At 41.2% G+C, this 26,736-nt stretch overlaps 2 non-coding genes across 2 annotated transcripts; one reads left to right on the plus strand and one right to left on the minus strand.

Moving 5' to 3' along the window:
* Positions 1-21,176: 21,176 nt before the first annotated feature.
* TRNAA-AGC (transfer RNA alanine (anticodon AGC)) lies at positions 21,177-21,249 on the minus strand. Its single transcript has one exon. It is a non-coding gene; the product is annotated as a tRNA-Ala (tRNA).
* A 1,090-nt stretch (positions 21,250-22,339) lies between these two features.
* On the plus strand, positions 22,340-22,412 carry TRNAA-AGC (transfer RNA alanine (anticodon AGC)). Its single transcript has one exon. It is a non-coding gene; the product is annotated as a tRNA-Ala (tRNA).
* Positions 22,413-26,736: the final 4,324 nt, after the last annotated feature.

Raw genomic sequence — 26,736 nt, forward strand, 5'->3', positions numbered from 1 at the left:
CTCCATACACCTCCTTTAATTGGCGATGAATATCACATGGGCGAACGTTTCTTGCATTGAGGAATTTAATCACTGCCCTCACTTCACAACTGGCGACGTTCTCAATTTTTTTAAACATTGTAAACAATCACAGAAACAACACAGGCAATGCTAGCGTCACGCAACTTGGCTCAGAGAAGGCAGACAAGCCACTGAAGCTATCTGACCTCGTCCAGGGGCTACTCGCGTCGTCAGCACTTCATGCGGCACGAACGGGTACTACTTTCCGGATGACCCTCGTGTGTGTGTGTATGTATATATATATATATATATATATATATATATATATATATATATATATATATATATATATATATATATATATATATATATATATATATATATATATATATATATATATTCTTAAGTCCTTCGAAAAGCCTCTAACTCCATTTAAGAAAATGAAAACCTTCAATCTTAAAGATCGAAATAATGTTTATCTAGATGCTGCACAGCATAAACTGCACAAAATATCCCAATGAATATCAGTTACGACATTAAGATGTACGGGGTGTAAAAAGGAAGTCGGTGAAAAAGGAAGATTTTTCACCCAAGAAATTAGTCAGAAATATGTGGAGCCATCTAAAAAAATACGACTTGACCTGAAGTTGAAAGTTGAAGGTCCCTGCCCTTCAAGAAATTGAACGCGAGGCTCTGGAGTGGCGGAAAAAAACATTTCCTCGTGACTGGTCGAGAACTTCACCTCCCTCTCCTCTCCCCCGAGCAAGTGGCATGCTAATTAAAGTGGGAGAGATTTGGAGGGGGATAAGGTGAGCTCTGGAGTCCCGGCAGTGGCGGGTGGGGGCGGGCGGGGCATCGTAATTCGACAACAGGATAAACCGGAAGGTCATGGAAAACAAGGGACGTCGCGCAGATAAGGAGGGGAAATTAGGGTGAAGCTGACGAAGCTACGTGTGGCGGTGGAGTGATGATGCCCACGGGGCTCATGTTTGGCGATGGGCGGGAGGGTGGGTTGGGGTTAAGAAAGGGTTGGCTGTGCGTCGCCCTCGTGCAAATTAACGGGTGGACGACAGGGGAAAGCACGGGGGAGGAGAGAAGAGGAAGGAGTGGGAAGAGATAATGCAACGGAAGTTTGCAAGAATTCCGAAACGACGACCGTAAAAATGTTTTAATTACTCACAGGAGAATATTTTCAAAATAATTTTTGACGTTCCATCACGAGAGCGGGGATAATATACTTAGGAATTCAAAATCTTGTCTAGAAACCCATAGGGATCTCCGAAAATCTAACTCTGTGGGCATTTTCACAGGGAGCGACTGATATCTGCGCACGGCCTCATGCCTAAAGGTAAGTTATATGCATGAGAGAATTACCAACGAAACCAAGCGGGACGGAATACCGTCGCTTGAAAGGGACAAAAGGGACATTTAAAGAATCGAGAAATGGTCTGATTTTCTCCAGACTCATTTTGCTCGTCTCGTAGTTGCGATCTGTGCATGAAAGAGGCGACACCCAGCGTCGCTCCATTAAACGTTTCATCTTCCTGATTTTATCGTCACCGTCTGATCTGTCAACGCTATATGGAGAATTCCCTGGGTGTTGCGAATACACACGCGCGATTTATATTTTCTCCAATAGATTAAAACTAGAGTTAAGTATGATTGTTTCCAGAGCGCATTACTCTCAGGCTGTCCAGTGTATTCTATATTTTTTGTGCTTTTCGTCAAGATGCTAGTTTGACTATTGCTAGCCATGCAATCATATAGGTAAATTGATGATGGAAAGAATATCTTCTGGATGAGTGAGAGATTTCATTTCAAAGGAACGATAGGATGAAGATATTAATCATAAGTCACAACGACTCCCAGTCTCTGAGGCAACTTAGTTGAAGTTATCGATACCGACCACTTTTGATTGATTCATGATAAAAATTTGTTTCATCATGCAGTCTAGGTTTCATCCAAAAATGTTCTCTCGGTTAATAGTAGCACCAATTTCTATTTCAAGGAAATCGAATATCCCAAGACCGTGAATGGCATGAGGTTGGAAAAATGAGGAATAAAATAAAACTCAGTGAAAGCAGTGTTCAAGGACAGAAATTATTCGATTTATTTGAATCCGATAATTCCCTCGAATTCAACATTCCATTCTACACAACAGGAATTTTCTGCCAAATCGTTTTTGGCGCGTCTAGACTAAATAAAGTAAAAGTATTTCGTTTGAATTTTATACCCGAAAAAAGTCCTCAAACCGAAGGATGATTTTAATTAGTGAGGATTGGCTTTGCTTGGAACTCCCAAATTAGGAGGTTCACACTTATATTCAACTCGATTGGGGATTCCTTTCGCAGTAGTTCCCGCAGTCCCTTCCTTGCTCGTTGTGTTCTGCCTCACGTTTCGACGTGCAGAAGTTTTACCAATTTGGGTTTAGATGGCAACATCATGAGAGGCACAACTCGGATTTGAGCCGTGCCCGCAGTCGTGCAAATTTCTGGATATTTTGGAGGCACTTTGGACTTTTCATCTATCCTTTGAAGAAAGGATTGTGTCACCAAAATATCTAAAAATTGGTACGAGTGTAACTTAATATTATTCTGCTTTCATTTCTCACGTTTATCTCCCGTTTTAACATGCTCTTAACGAGCATGCACATAGATATATTAATATTTTCTTTTTATATTCCCTCTAAAGAAAGATGTTCACATCCAATTTTTTTTATCTGCGAAAAAACGATTTTAAACAACTATGCATAATAAATATAGTCTCTATTTTAGTCTTTCGCCTGAGTGATCCCATCTACAGGTATTCTAACTTATCCCTAGTAATGGTTGACTGATTGCACTGTCTGTACTATTAAATCGTGTGACAGCCAGAAAGACACGGCGGAACGCGATGAACAGGTATAAAATACGCGGTACATCTCATGATGACTGGTGTGGAGGAGGAATTCCAATCTAAGGCGATACGGGGAGCGGACGGTGGTAGAAGCGGCGATGACAACATTTTCAGACATTTTAACAAACTTTAAATACTGTGATCTCGAATTAAGAACATTTGATTGAGAGCTCCATTGAAAAGAAGTGGCAACAAATATGCGAAATTCAAGATAAATTTTTGCAAAGAAATTTCACCAGGTTACTGAATTTTTCATTCAGGATAATTTGCCCATGAATGGCTTCATGTCGCTTTAGGAGAAAAGATACTTCCCACTAAAACCATTCACTCAACTAATTAAAGTAAAATTCTCTTTATTGGTTTAGCAGATCTTAGATGCAATATTTTTAATTCAGGAGGTAAATCAGCACGTTTAGATATCCAAGATTATAAGAATGTCTCTTTCCTGAGTTGTGGAGAGGGCAATGCAGAAAACAACTGGCAGATACTTTTCTTAAAATAGATTCTTATTCTCAAACAACATATTAATCGTGATTGCAAAAGAAATAGTATGTCTTAGGAATTTATGAAAGATGTGAGTTGGAGGGATGAAGGCTTATGAAGACGATTACGTGACCTCTGAGCTGGTAACTCGTTTGCAATGAAAATAGGAATTCCCTTCTGCTTGAATGACTAATTTGTAGAGAGACATAGTATGTGAAATAACATCCTTCCTTCGCCTGGAAGGCCGTTAATCAAAGATAACAATGCAACAAGATATTAATCCATAGACAGAGCACACAAAATGGTTGAAAAAGATAAACCTTGCGCAAACAAGAAAATAAAATGGTATATGAAAATCTACAACATCGATTTCTCCATTTCGAATCACAAATGCAGTTGAGGTAATTCAATGACTATCTGGTAAATTTACTTCAAATATTACATAAGAGCCACAAATATATATATATATATATATATATATATATATATATATATATATGCATTATACATACACACACACACACACACACACACACACACATATATATATATATATATATATATGTGTGTGTGTGTGTGTGTGTGTCTTGAAATGGCATTCATTTACATCTGTATGGCCTATCAGCATCCGGGGCTCAATGTCGTTCACTGATGGGAGGGGCCTAAAATTGTTACTTCCACCCCTTCCCTCTCCCTTTCCTCTCCCCAACCATTCCTTTCACCCCTCCTTCGCCTCCCGTTCTCCCCTTCCCCTGGCCCCCTTCCCTTTCTCTCGCACCCCTCACCTCAACAATTCCAGCAGTCATTACTTCTATATCTTCAGAGGAAGACGGATTGTTTCCGTCGAAATATCAAGAAAATACGTGTGAGTGTTCTCTTTTTTTTGTGTTTCTATATATTGTGTTACTGTGTATTGTACTATATATATATATATATATATACATATATACATATATATATATATATATACATATATACATATATATATATATATATATATATATATATATATATATATATATATATATACTCATATATACAGAAACATATATAAGGAAAAGGGATAGGAACACGTATAAAGGACGAACACAATAGAGGTGGGCAAGGCGGAATCGAACGGATCACAAGAGTAAAAATATTTCCTCAACCGGGACTCGAACACCGGATCTTTCCACTTGCCGGGCGGATGCTCTTAACCACTTGAGCTATCGAGGATATGTAATTTACCCTGAGATCCGTGGGTCTTATATGTCGCCAAGCGCCCCGATTCTTTAGCCAAGAGATGGCGTCAGGGGGCTGTTTCACCCACCAAAGGAGAAATAGACAATACACAAGAGGAAAGGTCAGTGGTTAGAATTCATACAACATCATACAGGAAAAGAACAGTGCGTTTCGTGGCACGCATATATATATATATATATATATATATATATATATATATATATATATATATATATATATATATATATATACATATACATATACATACATATATATGTACGTGTATATATATGTAAATGTATATATATATACGCATATACATATGATAAAAATTCTGCTTAATGTAATTATTTACATCGGTCTTGAAAAAGAATCGATGTTGGCACTACACTGAACCGTTTATCGTAAAATGAAGGAAATTTTTTTTTTTAAGTAATCTACCGGTTAAGGTAGGTTTTTGGACTGACACAACTACCAAACAAATATTGAAGGAAAATATATAATAAAAACCATATCAAAGAAAAACTGATCCAAACTGCAAAGAATCGTCCGATCTACTCATTAATGCTACGAACCCGGATAATCATCACCAATCATTGAACAATAATTTAAAAATTGCTGTAAATTTCAATCGAAATTTACACATTGTCGTTTGTAAAGGACAGCTTAAATAGCCTCTAAATAGCATTTGTGCATCACCCGACGTTATCCTGTTCACAGTTTTTCATTCTGAGTCATTAAATGGAGAACGTTAACATCACGATTCAAAGACAATGGCCGTTGAATAAAAATCACATCTGTTATCTTTACCACGCAGAGACAAATAAAAGACTTCTGATTTTAGATATCTAATAGTTGTCTAACTTTGCTTGATAAAGGAGGAGAGGGAATCAGAGATAAAATAGTGCCTCTTTCTTATGGAAGAAAAAAAAGATCACATATCTAACATTGACACGATTTTCCCTTGCCTCAGGTAAAACGGCTATATGAACAGTCAATGCCATCAGACGAAAGACTAAAAACTCAGCCACACAGAGTGAATAAGCCAGCAACGAATACCCGTGGCATGCATTGTGTCGAACAATTTCACAAAGACGATTGTGACTTTTTGTTAAGGTGTATCGCTTGGGAAATAAGTCGGCGGCTCGGGAACCCATCCGTATCCGACTACGGAGCCGTCTCGGCCACTCCACCGCCGCGCATACGACACCGGCATCAGCCTTGGAGCGGGTGTCCCTGCATTTGGTGAGCCACATTCGGCGGGGAGGGTGGTACACAGAAGGTCAACCGAGTATGACCCAACAACGCCTCAGAGGGATGGGGGCGGAGGGTGGATTGGGGTGGGGTGTAGGGGGGCGGGCTGTGTGTGGCTGCCGAGAGATCTGGTCGTCCGCCTTCTTGAACCAACTTCCGGTGGAGCGGGCGGAGAGACGTACGTGGGTCGGAAATGAGGGGCCGTGGACCCTGGAGAGGGGGGGAGTGATGGGGTGGGAGTGCTGGCGCCAGCGGGGCAGGGGGAGTGAGTCCACTCTCCGGAAGGAGGCTGCGAAGGGAAGTGGGGAAGGAAAGGCGATTTCTGCCCTTTTGTTTCTGAATAATCGACTGTGAAGCCATTCCGTGGCGGCAGAAAGAGAAAGTCTCCCGAGCACCGAGGAGGAAAAAGCACCGGGGGGGGTGCTTGCCCGGGGACGCCTAACACCGCCGCCCTCGACTCCATCTCTCCGCCATGGAGCTTCTTGGAATTTCCCCAACGTGGCTCCCCCTAACCCTTGGCGTCCGCGTCCCCTTCCTGGGCACACGCTAAGCTTGACGCGAAGGATAGGATAACGACTAAGTGAAAATGGCACGGCGACCACGGCGCATCATAAAAACATAAATAGGAGCGAATACTGTAACTGCAGCCGTTCCACTCTTTCACTGCATTTTGTAGCACCCACGTACTGCAGTGTCATCGTCCTAACTTTGATACCGCTATCGGAAGTTATTCATGAAATTTGAGAAAAAAGTACCATGGCTTTAAATACATTAACATATATAAGTGCCTTGTGCCGACATTCTTACTCGCGATTTGTAAATTAAAAATGCATTTTCTGGAGGTGTAAATGAATAGGCTCAAACTTAGAAACGTCGGTGATTGGAACGCGGAGGTAGGTGATGGGAGATACAGGGTCGCACCCAAAAGTGGTAGGACTGATTTTCTCTGGCGCGAACGGAGCGGTGGAGGGGGTATGCCTGGCAGAGTAAGGTGGAGGGGGCTCTTAGCAACAGACCGACATCAACCTTAGTCGCTTGCGGGCTGTCGTTGAGTGAGGACACCGTTTTTAGTGAAGCAAGTTTTTTGTGCGCGTCGAAAAACAAAATGAATCTGAATTTAGAGTAACGTTATTCCGTGAAGTGTTGTGCGAAACTCGGGAAGACGGCCACTGAGACCCTCGATATGATCAAGCAGGCTTATGGGGACACTGCCTTAAGCCGTTCCACAGTATTTGAGTGGCACAAGTTGTTTAAAGAGGGTAGGGAGCTCGTTGAAGACGACCATCGCTCCGGACGGCCGTCGACGGCAAGAACCGACACGAATGTGGACAGAGTGAGGACACTGCTGAGCACAGACCGACGCTTAACCAGTGAAGAAATTGCAGACCAGTTGGGTCTGTCTGCATCCAACGTCCAACGCATTATTTCACAGGATTTGGCCATGCGCAAGGTGTGCGCCAAGATGGTGCCGAAAATTCTGCCATGGCGCGCTCGTCGTCAGACAACTCCTGGCCAAATACGGCGTTGCCACGTTGCCGCACCCGCCCTATTCTCTCGATCTGGCACCACCGGACTTCTTCTCCTTCCCCCTGATGAAAAGACAGCTCAAGGGACGACGTTATGACTCGATAAAGGCCGTTCAAGAGGCTTCGACGAGGGTCATCAACGGCATCCCCAAAGAAAATTTCCAGCGGGCGTACGGGGAATGGGAGTAACGTTATACTACGTGTGTAGCAGCTCAAGGAGTATACTTTGAAGATTATTAAGTCGATGTAAGTATATCGTCAATAAAATTCTTGTAAAAAAATCAGTCCTGCCACTTTTGGGTGCGACCCTGTATGGTAGTTAGGTTTAGGGAAAACGACAGACCGCAAAGAGAAAGCAATAGAGTTCTGTAAAAGACTTGGAATAATCAAAAGAAACACGTAGTTTAAACACCACAATTGACGAAACTATACTTGGGATATTCCCGGGGATTCAGAAAGATATCTGCTAGACCTCGTACTATGGTTAGGGAAGAATTCAGGCACAGCGTGAGTGATTGACACAGTCTCCCGGGAGTGGGTGTGGATTCAGAACAATATTTAGCTCTAATGAAATGAAACTACAGATTCAAGAACGGGGAAGACGGTTGAAGAAGTAACACTTGCGAGTACATATAATATTTGACCAAGATGACATGGAACTGGAATCAGGAGGCTATAGAGAAAGTTACAAGGGAGGACAGGGAGACGAGGAAGAAAGAAGAAAAAAGGAAACATCAAAAAGGGAGCATTGAACGGCGCAAATTACCTTATTGAAAAAGTAAATAGGAAAAGGAAAAAAACTATGGATCTCAGATGAGAGGACTACGAAGATGGAAGCGAGAATAAAATAGAAGCATCTATACAAGGAATCACGAGGAAGGAAGCACAAAGTATTGAGTGATGAACTAAGGCGAGAGAAGTATGATGAAAGACGAAGTTAGAGGATATGAAAAGTTTACAAAGGAACGGTGAAATTGGTGTACTGCACAAGACGGTGAAAGCACTGTTAGGAAGTTAGAAGGGAAAATCCGTGTGAATTGTTGAAGTTGCATCAGGATAGTTATTAACTGAACCACTAAAGAAATTATAAACCACTAAAGAAATATTAAAGAAAGATTGAAAGAATATATAGATAATCTAACTGGCAAGGCGTTAGGTCACTGATAATAGATGTAGGGAGAGAATACGACGAATATGGGGATACTTAAGGTCCAGGTATACTCTTCTCCCTTCTTTTAGTTTAGTTCTTCCTTCTTGATCCTTCGTCTTCTTGAGCCGCCTAAGTCATAGATGGCGAGATAGAGAGGCATTAAGGGAATTGAATAAGGGCATGGGTGTAGATAACATTCTTGCGGAACTAAGTTAATGTTTGACAAAACCAGGGAAAAAGTTTTATTATGGACTAATTGGTAGCACTTATTTATGAGAGAGGGGTTTTGCCGAAAGACTTCTTAAGATCAGTGTTAGTTCCCATCCTAAAACGCGGAGAGTGGCCCTATGTGAGGGCTACAGAACAATAAGTTTGATTTCGGATGCAGCTAAAGTGGTTCTTAGGACCATCAATAAAAGGGTGGGCAGGCGGATTAATGATTACGTAGGATATCATCAGTTGGAGTTCAGGAAGGGTTTATGCACGTCTGTCTGATCAATGAGGTCACTAACAGAGAGTGACATGAAATACAATCAGTATGTAATTGTTTCTTTCGTAGATTTTGAAAAGGCGTCCGAAGGAGTGAATTGGCTGGAAACAATGACTTTATGGCAGAGAACAGAAGTAGATTTGACGCTTTTGAAATGTGGGTGTGAGTAGAATGGAAAAGTTGAAATGCAGAGAAAAAGAATAAACAATGAAGGACCTGGCATGGATGGGGGAGGGAAGGGAACTGTTCGGAGGAACGCAAAGGGTGCAGGAAAGATGGATACAGAGCATTTTGATTGTCGATGAGATATTGACAATTATGACGGAGAGGAGAACGTCAGGAGAAAAAGAAAGGGTTAGGTTTACGATTGACATGTTGGACGGAATCAGGGTAGGAAGGAGAAATGCGGTATTGTCGAAGGTTTTATTTTAGTGCCCAGGCTGTGTTTTGTTGGGAGGGGCAAAAAAATGAATATTGTACCGTAGTCTAGACTGTGTCCATTCTAAGCCTACCTTCAACGGTAGAATACCAATGATGATAATAATAATAATCGAATACTTAAAATACTTAACTGTTACCCGACTTCAATAGAATGATAAATATGTTAAATGAAACATACAAATAAAGAACAATGAAAGATTTTAATGGTTGTCAATGTAATTTAAAACGTAAAACACATTAAGTTGCATACCTAATTTTCAAAATGAATTTTTACGACAGAATATCAGATTACCACGCAAAAAGAGCTATAATAAGATTTGCGCTTCATGATAAAGACTGGTTATTAAGAGGCATTCTGATTGGTAGTTGGATAATGATTTTGAAGTTTAATAATTATACGTCGGTAATGAATATTCATGCCGTTATTTCAGTTGAAATATGTGTAGAAATTAGTTTCGTATCGTTTTAATATTCAAATTATTTAGCACATTCCGTTCCTGTAATATGAAAAAGCCTTTGCTCGATAAGTTATTGGAATTATATCCATTTCAAGTCTATATCAATACCGTAAAATTAAGTCGACGATAACTTATATTAGGGAGTAATTTGGCAATAACTAATTTTGTGTGAGAAAGGTCATGATAATGTCCACCGGACTGATATTTTACGTCGCAGTCATTGAGGTTGTTTTCATTGCATTTTTCCACTCTTTGATACCGAATGAAATTGAATATAATACCTGCTTGGTATTTTCACCTTCGGAAGTAATCATGGCGTAGGCCAGTGGAAGTGTTAAGTTTATTTTTTACCCTCACAGTGAAATCTGGTTTGAGCACTGCCATCATTACCTTGGTTACTCAGCGCGTCGGGACGTTGAAGCAATATACCATAGAATTTTTTGCATGAAATGGCCAATGCCTTCGGAGAATATTAAATTAATACAGATTTTTGTCATCGACTTTAGCACCACATTAAAGATGAACCTACATTCCATAGAACGTGAGCAAAAGCTACGAAGGAGATTGGATCCACGTCGTGCGTCCTCAACGGTTATCGATCCAAGGATTTGTTTGTGGTAGCTCACACAATCATCCTCTTCCCTGGCACTCTTCATTTATTCACAGCACCAGGAGTACATTTGTAAAATCCATTCTTATTCTAAGCCAGACATTCACAGGACTGCATCCTATATTTTCAGGATGTAGAGGTACGGAAAATTATGCAAATTTTTTTTGCAAACTATTCCAATGAATATGGCGTGTCAAATTACTCATCATTGATGTCAGCATACATAATAAAGTCCCCAATAACTTCTGGTTATAGTTGGAACGGGCCTGAACGAAGAATTCAACGCGAAAAATCTTTCCTCACCGTTTCCTTGACTATGTTTTCTTAATATTTGATGGGTGTTTGAGTTCAGAGGAACGGAATAAATATTAATAATAAGTCTCTCTTCAATGATATTACCGAGCATCAATATGTTGATTCAAGTTTTAAAATACGCCTTAAAATCCGCTTCAGTGGCAATTCCGATATTTAATTATAACAGCCAGAGTAGAGTAACACGCAATACTCATTACCGTTTTTGTAGAATAGGGATAGAGCATGAATAACCGAATGAGATGCACTGCATCTTTTTCAACTAACCGCGATGCATTTTGCGAATACAGCCGTTCATTTCACGTGGGGTAAAACAAGGATAGCACTCATGTTGGACGACGATGACATTGAATTAATTATTCGCGTCTATGTAGAACGCCATCCGGAGGAACATAGCTCGAGGCCCCAATGCCACCGGGCTGTGGTGGGAGCTCTCCCTCGGAGGGTTGACGGTCCTTTCGCACGCTCCTCTCCCGACTGCACACACTCACACACACGCTCCGGAGGAAAAGTCCAAGGTGCCTCACGTTCCGCCTCCTTTTGAAACACGCAGCCGTCCACCACCACCTCCTCCTTCAAGAAATCCTCCCTTTTCATGACCCAACAAAGTTCTCGCTCCAATTGCCTCTCGAAACGGATCTCGCACCCCACTCATCCTCCACTCCCTCTAACACTCTTTTCCACCTCCTCTCCCATTGCCGCCCACCCTCCGGCTCCCAATCCTTGATGCTCCAATGTGCAGGGCCGAGAGCACCACATGCTCTCCCCCCCCCTGGCCAGCACCCAGCCCGGCGGAGACGACCCACTGGCCGCCGTCGTCCGAATCCCTCGTGTTTACCTTCCTACGGGCTTCCTCCGCGCCAGAGAATTTCAGCATGGAGCCTCATACCAGTCAACATTCTTCGTGTGTGAAGAGAGTGCTTCAAGGTTATCGTCAATCTCATCTTTCACCGCTCAGAGTGTGTTGCAGATTGATTGACTCGAGTCCTTGGAATGAGTCCTTCTATTGGCGATGCATTGTCGATAGGTGGATAATCGACCGGCGATGTATTAGCGAAACATTCTCCCCGCAAGGCATAAAGACAATGAATCATCACGCGTTTTCAAAAGTGAAACAAATTGTTCGATGCTTATCTTATAGTCATAAATACATTGGCGTTCTTAGAAGTACTGAAATAGTAGTGATCATTATTAAAGAGCAATATTTGACATATGTCGGGACTCCGTTACCACGCATTTGAAAAAATAAGAAATACATCCGTTCATCACGGATATTTGCTCCCAAAATGAATTTTCATTCGTTCCACACCATCAAACTCTAATCGAAACTATTGCAGAATAACCTGGCTTCGTCAAGAAAAAACTAAACTTTAAAAACTCCGAAATAAAATTTCATTGAAGGAAAATGTCACCAGGGAAAAGTGTCCCAGATGTTAAACTGTTAGTTAGCACACGATCATGACAACGAACTGGCATTTAACTTTAGCATTTCCTTCTATTAGCAAATACTCTAAATCCCATTCCTTTCCGTACTTTAAACCAACATTTTGTTTTTCACCTCTCTATGTATTCATTGGATGACTGTCTGAATATTCAATAAATCTAGGCATTCGCGTAATAAATGTATGCATGGCAATTAAATTCAGGATCGGCTATGCGGAAGGGTGCTGGAATATTCAGGATTCTCTCATCCGTATATTAAGCTATTTGGTGCAGAAACATTTATTTATCCAATGTCAAATCTTTTTCACTTTACCTAATTTCTCAAAACTAATTTAAAGGCCCTTTAATATTTTAAATACATTATTTTTTAGTTAAACTGCATAAATAATATGAACATAATGAATGAAAGCTAAGTAGACAACAATGACAAAGTTCAGGTTCCACTGTTAACCTTTTTATTAGGGTAAATTTGAATTAACACTAAAAGTAAATTTAATAAAGAACACGCGAGATATACTCCAATAAATTCTTGCTTCACATAACGACAATACTTTTTTCCAACTTTGCATTGAGAGAGAGAAACGGATTGATTAAGCATACCTATTCATGTCAGTTGCTGTGTTACTCGAATCCCTTAAAGACTGCCAGTCTTTAAGGTCGAGTGCAGAACTCTGTCCGTCGGATAGCCACTGACGCTTTGGTGCCCTGCTCCAAGAGCAGACAAAAGTGACCTTCCTCCGATTTCTAAAACCTTACCTATTGGCCTCCCCAATGACAAGCGTAAACTGCGCGAGCAAATTCAATAAACCAAAATTTAACCGATTCCTTATCGCACTTTTTCTCATCAAATTCTTATTTGGATGTCGGTAGCAGGATTAAAAACATAGATCATTAACTCATAGTTACTAGATGCCCCGGGCCACCTCAGCCACACTTAACTGCCGAGAAGAGAGGCAGTCGGGGCTCAAATGGGGATAGCGCAGTGGATACCAGTCGGCCAACTTGCATTTCGCTCCTGGTCCAATTCTTACGTTACGTACAGGAATGGCATGCCTGCCCTTACGCCTTGCAGTCGTGAACAAAAAAGGTTAGGGACGGTCTGGATTTTCAGGGTCGGGTGGCAGGGTACGGCACAAAGGACTTGGGGGGGGGGAGGTGCTGGAAGGGGGGGAGGGGTCCGTGGGCGGCGGAGGCGGCGATCGCAAGGGGGAACGGGGGGAGGGTGTTAACGCTGTGCGCTCCCAGAAGGTTGGGGGGGGGGGGGAAGAGCCCTCATCCATTGACGGGAGTGTTTTGATCACGGCGGCGGCGCATCTGCCATCGGCCTCGGCACGTGCTTCGCCACGAGCCATTTTAAATCCTCGTCCCTTCTGTGGACGCACCATCGGAGGAGAGCGAAGGGATTTTGCTCCGACTCCCCCCCTCGCCCCCCTACCACCGACGAACTTCCGACACAAGGTGTCTTTGCATTTCTCTACATCCTTACACGGCGTTTGCTAGCCCAGCCATCGCTCCCTCTCCTTCCGCCAATGCAGTTCATGATTCCCCATCACCCCACACCGCCCCACCCCATCCAAGTACCCTTGCCATTTCATCCAAATCTTCACAGGATGCCGCAAGCCGCGTGTGGGCGTGTGGCGGGGGATTATAGGGCATCACCCGTTAAACAGAATTGAAATCACATGTAAAGCAAACGAAAAATGCCGATGCACCCTCACACAAACCTATATGTTATGTGAAACTCAACTTATGCACACATTTAAATACATGCACTAGAAACTAATATACAGGACATTCACCTACGAATGCACTATTGGCAGCTTTTAAACTTATCCTCGCTTGTGTTTCGATATGTTTACCATTTAATTTTGAATTCGATTTCTTACTATTGTGATTCCTGATTGTCCGAGGAAAGAACGAATGTTTATATATATGTGTGTATATATATATATATATATATATATATATATATATATATATATATATATATATATATATATATAATTTATTATATATTTATTTATATATAAATATAAATATATATATATATATATAATTTATTATATATTTATTTATATATATAAATATAAATATATATATATATATATATATATATATATATATATATATATATATATATATATATATATATATATATATATATATATGTGTGTGTGTGTGTGTGTGTGTACTGGTGTATATCTCCTTTATATTATCTTTGTGATCTGATATAACTGAATAGTGTGGGGCCATAATTAATCCCCATGGTTCCCCGCAGTCATAGTTATACTGTCTGCCCTGAACCTTGCTTAAAGTCCTGAGATATGTTTTGCTCTCTTCCTGATCGCCCATCCCCCTATCCCCAACTATTCGCACTTGCCGTCTCGTAGTAGTAGTAGTTTTTAGGGGAGGCGACCGACTGCTGAGGTCATTTGCGCCATATGGGAACTTGCCGTCTTTTTCGGCCGCAGATGACCAGAATTCTCGGACATATCCAGCAAGTCCGCATTCTCCGTTATTTATTTTAAGGAGAGCGTGTGTTCATAGCGAAGAAGCGATAAGTAATAGAAACGGCAGATTCAGTGAGGGTAACTAAAATCAAATTGTGGAAAATTCCTTGTGAAACCACGTAATCTATTTTCAGAGTTGAAGACCACAAAAAAATTTTATTTGAAGGGATGAAATAGCCAAAGCGACGCAATATCATGCAACAGACTTTGAGGATAATCCACCAGTCAATGAAAAATTGCAAAGGAAAGTCTTTCTAGGAAATTCGTAGAAAAGAATTCCCGTTAATTAGTGAGGAGAAAAGCAATCGGCCGGCATCTCGAAATTTCTCTCGACGGAGAGAGTGGAATATGAGGATGAGACCTGAAAGATAACATTCTCGAGGAAGTAGATTCGGAAGTTTGGTACGAACATGAAGATCACTGACACTGAATAACGCTTTCCTATCATAAAATCGAGTAATTAATCATTTCCTATTCGATTATTTACTTTAATGTCTTTGAATGTTCTTCATTATGACCGAAAGCTCAAAATTCCTGTTATCCCGTAACTATAGGTGCTAACGGAGAAATATTCACATTTTGCTCCGAGTACCCAAGACAGTAGAGAAAAGTACCAATGCAATTGAAATCCAAGATTGAAAATTACAGTGCTTCCTCAGTTTGGGAGGATAAATTCGTTCAATATGAATAACGATGATCGGCGAATGACACGCGTATTAGCTGGACATATGAGTCTTATTTTGTATTCCTATTTGCTCACGAGTCCCGTGCGTGAATGGGGAGATGAAAGTAAAAAGGGTAGTCGAAACCTGTTGACTACTAGACGTTTAACTCCTGGGAGCTGGCCAATTCCTAGGCCGGGTTTCTCACTCGGTCCTGCCTCCACAACTTTTGATCCCACTCACCTATTTATTAGTCCCTCATAACGAAAATGGCCTTAACTCGAGGTCACCTTTCTTGATAATCAGCACATTTTCCGCTATATTTTTCACGAACGAGTGATAAGTAACCTATGATTATATCCAGAGATTATGACTGGAAAGCGTATGATTGAACAGGACGTGGTGTGACCTATTTCAGCATCTGTGGTTCACAATTTTTACCATTTAAGAATGCGTGGCCATTATTATTCTAAACGGCATCGGCATCAATCTTATATCTACTCGCTAGGGAGCAGATTATCTGTCCTGAGATACCCCGTGGCAGCAAGCCCCGTCTCCCCGTCTTTATCGACACGGCAAAAGAGCTCGATTAGACCCATCATGAAAAATCCACAGAGATAACATTTAAAACCCCCGTGTCGATTCTCCAATCGTTAAGGAGGGACATGTATAAATCTTTACGAAAGGATAATTCCATCAAAATAAATCCGCCCCTCGTATTTCCTGTTTGACGCCCAGGGTAAACTCCACCTCACAGCATGGCCCCTCATGTCCTTACCCTTCACCCTCGCATTTGGAAGCGGATGGAGGGAAAGGGAAGGACGCTGGAAGGAGAGTAATGGAAGGACGAACTTCTTCCCCCGACACCCTGAAAATCCATCCCCTCTTGCCCCGTCCCTGCGCACCAATTATGAGCCTCCCCTCCTCCCAATGCAAGAACCCCGCACCGAATCCCCATCGAACCCCCCCCCCCCCCACTGAATCTCCATGGACCCACTGCCTCGGAAAACTGCAACCCCTCAACATCCCTCCTGTTGCTTCTTCCTCCGCGACCAACTGTGGCCCCTTGTAGAAAATCTCCCCCTGCCCACATCCTGCACTTTTGACTACCTGCAAGCACACTGCTGCTCCAACCTTCCTGCCCCCCTTCGCACCCCCCCACCCGAGGGCATCCCCTCCCTCTCTCTCTCTCCCGCCGTGCCGCGCTGAAAAGGTGGAGCAGCTGCCTCGCACCCCATTCCGACGCACGCACCCATCCCCTGCCTCCCTTACGCGCACCACTCCCCTCACTCTCTGCAGACGCCCCGACGACCACCGCCCCGTCAAATCCAAACCTACACCCCACAGGGACCCCTCCCCTCCCAACGCTCTCCCTCCCTCTCCCCAATCGTCCCATCGGACACATGCGCGCAGGGGCATCGCGAGCAATTGCGAATCGGAGACCGCAAAACACTTCTTCGATGCATTGGGATCGTCACAGTAACTTTGAATACATGAGGCATTGTCACAAAGCCTCATAAAATGCGAACAGATCGACAAGGCCTTAGCCAAAAAGATAATATTGCAGAAAGTGGAGGCTGCAATGGAGGATATTTGTATTTGGAAGCCGAAGTACTACAATAATGATGCATCAATATAAAAGTGCACAATTCAAAATCATAAAATTTATCATGTTTATGACTAATTTACTTTAATGATATTTCCCTTCCGCTTTCCATTCCGATGGAACTCATTTTTTCTCCACGTTAACACTTATTTATTTTGTCTTTATCGGGCCTAGCCGCCCTCTCATTTAAATACTGCTTCTTCTTATTCTCAATTTTACTTTTCTTAAATTTTCCTTCCCCTTTACATATATATATATATATATATATATATATATATATATATATATATATATATATATATATATATATATATATATATATATATATATATATGTATATGTATATATATGTATGTATATATAAATATATATATATATATATATATATATGTATATGTATATATATGTATGTATATATAAATATATATATATATATATATATATACATATATATATATATGTATATATAAATATGTATATATATATGTATATATATAAATATGTATATATATATATATGTATGTATGTATAAATATATATATATATACATATATATATATATATATATATGTATATATAAATATGTATATATATATATGTATATATATAAATATGTATATTATATATATATATATATATATATATATATATATATATAGTATGTATGTATGTACATACAAAAAAGCAACATTTAAATGGAAGATATCTCCATTCATCCAGCAGAGATGTCCGAACTTTCGGTATTTAGACCCATAAAAGAGCTCAAAATATTTCAGCGAGTCACATCAAGACTCTAACGTTCATTTTATAACGACATACATTTTATGTAATCATTAAAATATACATTTCAATGAATTATCCTACACTCATGCCGTACAAAACCGCAGCAAGGCCATGCTACTCCTTCAGCCCTTGGTGGGCCGCGTTGCAGCGATTATCGGATCGCATCAGACCCCCCGGGCTCATGTGCCTCGCAATTCATACGACCTTCGCATTCATTTGGGACATGAGTTTTGGACGAAATTCTTACTGTAGGTTTTGCTCTACTCTTGCACTTCATAAATAATGTCAATAAACAAATGTAATAGTATATAGATGCACACAGTTTTGCTTGTCTTCACGTCGATGTGTTTACGGCAAGTATATAGATACTCAGGGCGGGGAATTGCACAAGCCAAATTTACACCGGGACCTCGGATTCGTATTGTTATGCTTGGCGGATACGCATCTCGTAAGCATGCCGCAAGGGCATTCGGTCCATCTCAACCCTCAAACTCTCGTCCTTCCCCAAACGGGAGGACATTCCGCCGCATCCCCGATCACCCCCAATCCCCCCCGCATTCCCCTTCTCGGCCGACCCCCGCGCCCACAGAGGCGGAGGTGGGCATAGCGGGAGTGCCACCGAGGGTAGCGGCGGGGGAGGAGGTCTTCCACCGGGATGCGCCTCCGCTATCGCACGATTGTCGTGCGCGAGTTTGCGCGGCGTGCCGACGGCGACCCCCGGGCCATTTATCTTCACACTCCGGCGCTCGTCGTGACTATCGCGGGGGTTTATCTCGAGAGTAAAAGTTCGAGCGAATCGTCCTTCAACGACCACACTCTAGCTACATCACTTTTGAATTTTACGATTTAACCTCTTCGGACTTACCTCGTGGAATTGTGACATGATTAATCGGAAAGACTATTATTTCAACTACTAATCCCAGACAAGAACCATTGTGACCTATTGGATTTTTTTTTAAACGAGAAATGAACAAAGGAAAGTCACAAACTCTAGGCAGAGGAACCTGCATAGTAGACGGGAATCGAACCAGCGTTCGATTAGTACTGGATTGGCAGTCGAGGACGTTACTCCATCGTCGTACGAGAAAGACGCTAGGTTGTAGAAAAATTCGGGAGGGGTGAAGTAATAATTTCGCGAGGACTTAATAGTCTTGTTGTGCGAAAATGATATGTAATGCGTAGTCTACTGCTTCGCGAAGATTTTAATAAACTGAAAAAATGCTTCCGTGATGAGATTGTTTCAATTCTACAGGTAATAATAATGACTCAGAATAATAAGGATTCAGTGTTCATAATTCATATAAAATCCATGCTTAACTCAAATCATTTACAGGCTATCCGGAGGGTTCCTAGATTAAATTCCAGCGATTACTCTGGACGCCATCAGCAGAACGACATTGCATTATTCAGAGTACCTCAACTTTCTGGGAAATTACTTGAACCGCGGCAAAAGGTACGGCCACTCTCTGCCACACTGAATACGCCGCCGCACTTAAATTTAGCCGATCTGAGCACTTAATCGTGAAACTAACACTCAGGTTGTTGTCAATGGTCAGAAAATTGCCATGGAATAGAGATATTGGAGTTTTTATTGATTCACGATCTGCGTCATTCCAAATTGAATTCTTCTACGTTGAACTCATTCTACATCTACATCTACTTAATACCCCGCAAGCCGCCGCAAGGGCGTGTGGCGGGGGGTGCTAGGACACCACCCGTAATTTAGAAAAGAAAAAGAAAAAAAAAACCGCATGCAATAACGACAAAATCATATATAAAAAAAAACATGGCATACATTCATGCATGAACACTTACACCCCACACACATACAAACACTCAAACTACCAACTAACATACACATGCACCTGAAAGTATACCTAACATCTCTATAGTGTTTAATTTTGTTCCTACTTGTAAATTCAACGTTTTTAATATTTCTAAAGTGACTTCGGTTTCTTGCTATTATGATTTCTGATTGTTCGGGGAAAGAATGAGTATTTGTACCTATCTGTCTTGGAATCTATCTCCCTTAGTTTATCTTTGTGGTCTGATCCACCTAAGTAGTGTGGGGCCATTATAATTCTTTCAGTGTCATAGTTAAACTCGTTTGTTCTGAACCTTTCTAAAAGTCTAAGCCTCGCTTGTTCTCTCCGTACTTCAAGTGGTTCCCAGCCTAAATCCCCTAAGAGACCTGTCACACTTGTGAATTCTCAAAACTCATTGAATCAACTCGTCACTTTACCAACTAGGGGCGATAATTTGCTTGATTTGTTAGCAATACATATTCCTGACAAAGTATTATCAATAGAAATTATGAAAGTAATTAGTCACCACAGGGAAGTAAATGCGAAGTTTTCGCTCCATGGGGTCCGAATTGAGGAGCCTAAAAGGAAAATTTACTTGTTTAAAGAAGGGGACCATAATGGCTTGAAGTAAGTGCGACAGAGCCAATTTGCCAGTTTTAAGGGAGATAATAATCACCGAAATATTGAGTATATGTGGGCATTTATTCCTTGAGATCACGCGCCCAGCAGTCAATGAGTTCATTCACAGTTAATTTATGAAAGATAACACGGAACCTGGATGGTACAACGCGGCTATGTCACACCAAGATGAAAAATATTAGGGCTAAGTTTTCTAGCGACAAAAAGAATGTGTTCACTTATGATTTTTAGGTATCTGGGGTAAATGCTATGAATGAATTTCGGAAAGCGTTAAGGGAATTCAAAAAGAAAAGGTTTGTGGAAAACTTGGAAGAGAATCCAAAAGTATTTTGGTAATGCGTCAGAGACGATCAGGGAAATAAGTCAACTGTTTATTCACTCAAACATGATAGAGACGAAAGGGTAACCAGCAGTTTGTAAAAGGCTAACTTCTTTAATTCCTTCTTTCGAAGCGTCTCCACCAATATCTCATAGAATACCTCCGATAGCTTACCGAATCATGCCGGTCACCCGATGCCCAACATTCAGGTGTCATAAAATGGAATAGAACGTTTGCTGAAAAATATCAATCCTAATGAACCCCTTCGGTCCGATGAAACATCCGCTTGTATATTTAAGGATCTAGCTCCGGAAATGGCGCCGTATCTAGAAATAATATTTAAGAAGTCGCTGGTAGATCACAAGATTCGCAGAGATTGGGAAACGGGCTAAAGTAACACCAATATTTAAAATTGGGAAAAAGAGGAACCGAGCGATTACAAACCTATTTCCCTCGCATCTTTTATATGAAAAAATATCGTTAACATTCCCCTCACTCGTTTTTTGAAAAAATATCGTTTATCTAATTATTTAATTCCCCTGAAACGATCAGATCAATTGCAAAAACTTTGGAGGCGCCAGGTATCGATCCTGGTACCTCTCGCATGCTAAGCGAGCGCTCTACCATCTGAGCTACGCCCCCATGAAATTGTGGAGCTCCAAATTGTCTCATATTCTCGCTTAAAAAATGTTTTTGCGTAAGAGCAGTGTTTTATGCAATGCAATTGCGAACTTTATGCTTCGCTCTAAGCAATGCGCTTATGCTACGCCTTAATTATTTGAATCATGAATAGTTCAAAGGGCAGTCGAGGCTACTAGCAAATATTTATTCCTAATCAAGTATCAGTTCTCCCTACATCAGAGTCCTATTTATTTGTTTAAAAAAGCAACTAAAGACGGCACAAAGACTCTTACATTGGCTGACAGGCAATACGTATAATATACATTAAGAAAAAGAAAGGTTAAGAGCAATAATTAACAAGAAAAAATTATCAAAATAATTGTCAAGATCAGCTTTAAGTTAGCGGGAAATGATAATTAGCCAGAGATTCCTGATTCTAGGTTGACCTCCAGACGTTCTTTGGGTTTCAACAGGTCAGATATTAATGATTTAGCTGTACAAAACCTATTGACAGAGATATGCTAAGGCATGGAGCATTATAGTCAAACCTCCAATGTCTGTTTGTGGTAGTAAACGGATGGCCAATCAGTATGGTAGGGGTCCTGATTTCGATGAAACGGACGCCCATGTTGTTTTTTTAAATACCAGGCAGGGGGGAATCTTTTGAATGTATCTGAATTACCAGATTTCTTGCTTTTCTTTTATTGCCGTTTTCCCGATTCACCCCTTTAATAATGACCATTTATGTTTTGCATAACACAAGCAAATCCCAATTTCCCTTCGATTATTTAGAATGCATTCTGTGATGAAATCAATTTTTCTAGCATGTTAGAGAGTTTTCAGTTCATTTACTTTGTGTCTTTATCTATTCTCTTCCCTGTTATTTCGCTCTGGTAATGATGGCAACTTCACTACCTTAAGCTCATGGTGTTTTTATTTATACTCGTGGTATGTTTATTCTTTGAGTATATAGGCAACAAATAAAAGTTTATCTATTTTTCCAGCCAATATGAATAATTTGTTCATAGTTAATATCATTCCATGTATCTCTCAAATATTCACCTTAGCCAGTGATTGATAACACGTGACTATTTCCGAAGTCGAGAGCATCGGGGGCGTAGCTCAGATGGTAGAGCGCTCGCTTAGCATGCGAGAGGTACCAGGATCGATACCTGGCGCCTCCAATATTTTTGCTTTTCGTTATTGTTTTACTTCTGGAGCGGGAATTGAAAATTCCAGTCGATTGCGCCTGTGATTTTTTCCTATTTGAAACCGCTGACCATTGGTAGCTTAAGCTGGGTGACCTTCTTATTATCACTTTGGTGAATTGATAATTTTTGTCAGTATTTACTGCATCGTGTATTTTAGGATCTATTTCGGAAATGTCGCCGTATCGAGGAATAATATTTGAGAAGTCGCTTGTTGATCAAAAGGTTCCCAGAGATTGGAAAACCGCTACCGTAACACCAATATTGAAAACGAGGAAAAGGGGGAACCGAACAATTACAGACCCATTTCAGTCACATCCATTTCATACAAGGTTATGGAAGATATAGTTGCTATTTCGAACATGAGACACCTCGATAATCAGACGTTATTAATGAAAAATCAGCACGGTTTCCGAAAAGGTAGATCCTGCGAGACGCAAATTGCGCTTTTTGTTCAAGATATTCTTATTTCGGGAAAGAGCAATGTTCCAGCGGACTTGATTTTTCTATATTTTAAGAAAGCCTTCGATAAAGTACCTCATAGTAATATACTCGCAAAGCTAGAAGCATATAGTATAGATAAAAATATCCGGGATTGGATTAAAGGCTTTATGAATGGCCAGTTTCAAAGAGTAGGGATCTACATCTACTTAATACCCCGGAAGTTGCCGCAAGGGCGTGTGGTGGGGGGTGTTAGGACACCACCCGTAATTAAGAAAGAAAAAAAACCGCATGCAAAAGCCGCAATTTAATACCATTCGGAAAAAAAACATAGCACACACTCATGCAAGAACACATACACCCCACACACATGCAAGCACTCAAACCACCAGCTAACATACACATGCTCCTACAAATATACCTAATATCCTTTCAATGTCTTATTTTGTTCTGATTTGTAAATTAAATGTTTTTGATATTTCTAAGGTGACTTTGGTCTCTTACTATTATGATTTCTGATTGTAATAGCAGTGGAATGAAAATATACCCGAGTGAATAACTGTAGACCCTGATAGAATAATTATAAATGCAAATAACAGGAAATCATTATATTTAAAACTATTTATAATTATTAATATTTAATGTCACGCCGCCCACCCCCCCGATCACCCGAGGAATGAAGGGCATAATGCAAGAGCAAGTGCGCAAGGCCCTGTTGAGGGAGGGAAAGGAGGGAGAAGCTCCGAGGGGGTGAGAGGAGGAGAGTGGGCCCTCCGCGTGCAATGATTAGCATTGAAGGCGACGGGGGGTTGCCGGAAGGGGAAAGGGGATTGAGAAGGGGGAAAGGGGGCGGGGCGGCGGAGAAGTGAGCATCGGGTCGCGGGAGACGAATCGTCGGCCTCCCCCACTATTATTGCCCGGACTTTTCCCGGAGGCGAAATTGGAGCCCCCCCTCCCCCACTCGCAGGGAACAGATCCAACAGTTGGAATGACGAGAAGCTGCTAGCGACCACAAGGGCAGGTAACTGCCGTACATTCCTATACGACCCTTCAATAGACTTCCTTCGGCCAATGCCAAGGGGCAGGGGAGCAAATGCGCAGCGGTAAGAAGAGAGGGATGTGAGAGAACAGAGCTATCAGTGCTTTGGGTAAGATGGAAAATTGCACTTCTTTGTCGCATATCAAAGAACTTATACTCTGGATGAAATCAGTACTTCTTTGTCGTTAAGTTTTCCTCTAGCGTGCATATAAATTATCCCGTCTTTTCGGGTTTTTTTGGTGAATGTTTTTTCCCTTTTCCTATCCATACTATAAACACCCTTCCTCTCCCTTATCCCTCGCCCATTCCTTCTGCTGCTTTCACCCTCTGTGCGACACACCTTTTTGGTAGATAGCGGTTCTATTCATGCTGAACTTTATTAACTCCAATGTGCTAATACTGTTGACTTCAATTTCTTTCGCAAAAAGAGGCATTCATAAATAATTAAACATTTAATTCGCCGATTTATAGAACTGATATTCCTGTGTTCCACTAGGTTAAACTTTCCAGATGCACGCTGCATTTTGTGAAATACTCCCAGTATCCGCAGAGCTCAATAAAACTCGTTTCATGAGCCTTAAACCAATTTCTTCTATCTTAAATCCGTTAATTCCATGACGGATTAAATGCACTAATTTTATGATATATTTTCACCTCTCTCCGCTTTAAAAAAAGGTAAATAGCATAACAAATAATATCTTAAGTAATTATAAAAAAAACAAAAGGACATCCAACCGTAAATCAACATATCTCCGGTCTATTTCCTGCATTCGCCATTCAATCTTTTGCTTTTGCGTCCAAATGGTATTTTATGCTTTCGTAATTTACAAACATGTGCGACAATTTGAATCCCTATCTCACCTTTCGACTCGCGTCAAGTGGTCGTGCAGGAAAAAATTCAATTGAAAGACTGCCAAAAGTTTCATCTGGTGGGCGATAATCAGTACTTTACATCGTGCTAGAGTATGAACCAAACTCCTCTGAGTTAAATCTGTGTTAAAGTTTATAGAACTATATGGGTTTAGTTGGAAAAGACAGTTGCTCAGATAGCTCAGGAAAATACCACGATCCAAGTGAAACAATACCGCTGAACAGGGATGGGAAGAGGTAGATCTTGCCGACTATATGTCCTTGTACATTGTTATGTTCATTGAGATCAAATAGATCAAAATATATGTATTTCTTAGACCTTCCCAGAGAAGTAAATATCCTCGCTCCACTGCATATAAATGTGTTTCCCGCTATTTTAGGTTATTGCCAACTTGAGAGAGAGAACGAGCAAACCGAAGCGACGCCGTGCATTCCATCGGAGCAGTGCTGGATTCCGGCGTGTGCGGCCGTGACGGGCGAGGGTTTAAAGCACTGAGGGGCATAGAAAGGCGAGGAGGGCCCACGGAGAGGGCCCACGCATGGGGAAGTTGCATCGGGGATAATGAAGGCCTTTGGGAGGGGAGGAAAGGTGTTTGAGGGTGGGGGTAGGGACTTGTGAGGTAAGAGATGGATGAAGGGGATGACTGCCCTTTAAACGAACCCCTAAGGGTATCCAGGAGTCACAATAGGGAAGGTAAGAGAGTGAGGGTCACCGGTTGCGAGAGAAGGGTGCAGGCTCATAGAAGAATAGGACATCAGCGCTTTACGTTGGGTTGCGCTGACGAGGTGAGAGACAGGACCCTAGGGTTTTTTTCGCGTGGGGGGGGGCGGAAAGTGAAGGCCTTTTAGGTCCGTGACTGGAGGGCGAAAGGTGGCAGGGAGGAACGCTGGAGTGGGAAGAAAGCTGCCTGGCTAGGCTGAGGCCCTAGGGTGTCCTCTGGGACTCCCGAGGACGAAGTATCGGGATAGAATATTCCTCTCGATGAAATGCCATTTTACTAGCGACACTTAGATAGCTCCTGGCTACAGAAACCAAGCGATGAGAAGTAAGGGCGAAAATGGGAGCAAAGTAGAACGGGTCATACGGCCCACGATGCGCTCAAGGGAATGATCACCCGAAGATCTGAGACCGACGTAATCGAAATGCAGGAATTTCATAGAGTAAAAATTTATTTTAAAAGGGAGTCGAACCCGAATTCTGTGTTGTTCGGGAAAAGCCATTTATCCTATCAAGGCGCCTCTTATCAATGTAAATTTCGGGTTCGAGTCCCGGTCAAGGCGAGTGGATTTTTACACTACGTGAAATTCCTGTATTTTTGTCCGCGTCAGTGAATGATTCCTTCAAAGTAAGTAACCGGGCGTTTCCACAGATTATGGACAGATGGGGACTTTTTTTGAAATTTACAAAACCAGATACAAATTGATGAGAAGAAAACGGATTGAATAGGTGGTAATTTACCGCATATAAATATAAATGCGTAGATTTACTTTACATTTTGGTTCACCCAATCATTAATGCTATTCGAATTCTGCAGTACCCAGAATTCAAATAAACGCCATAAAGCATACGCGTAGAGTAAAATATTTTTAGGCCATTTATGATTTTAATTGATGAATAAAGATCCTCTCCTAGTTCAATTATTGATGGCTAAAACTTAAGAAATAGAATCGCTTATTTCGACAAATCACCTCATAGTAAACTACTCGTAAAGCTAGAAGCATGTGGCATAGATAAAAATATCCTGGGTTGGATTAAAGACTTTTTGAATGGTTGGATTCAAAGAGTATAAATAGATTGAGTTAGCTCAAATGCAGTAGAAGTTACTTCAAGTGTTCCCAAGGGAAGCGTCATCGGACCTCTTTTATTCCTAATTTACTTTAACAACATTGAGTCCATAGTCACTTGTGAGATACGTTCATTTGCCGATGATGCAGTGGTTTACCGTGACA

Source organism: Hetaerina americana, unplaced genomic scaffold, assembly GCF_022747635.1.
Source record: "Hetaerina americana unplaced genomic scaffold, ioHetAmer1.1.p SCAF_10, whole genome shotgun sequence".
NCBI lineage: Eukaryota > Metazoa > Arthropoda > Insecta > Odonata > Calopterygidae > Hetaerina > Hetaerina americana.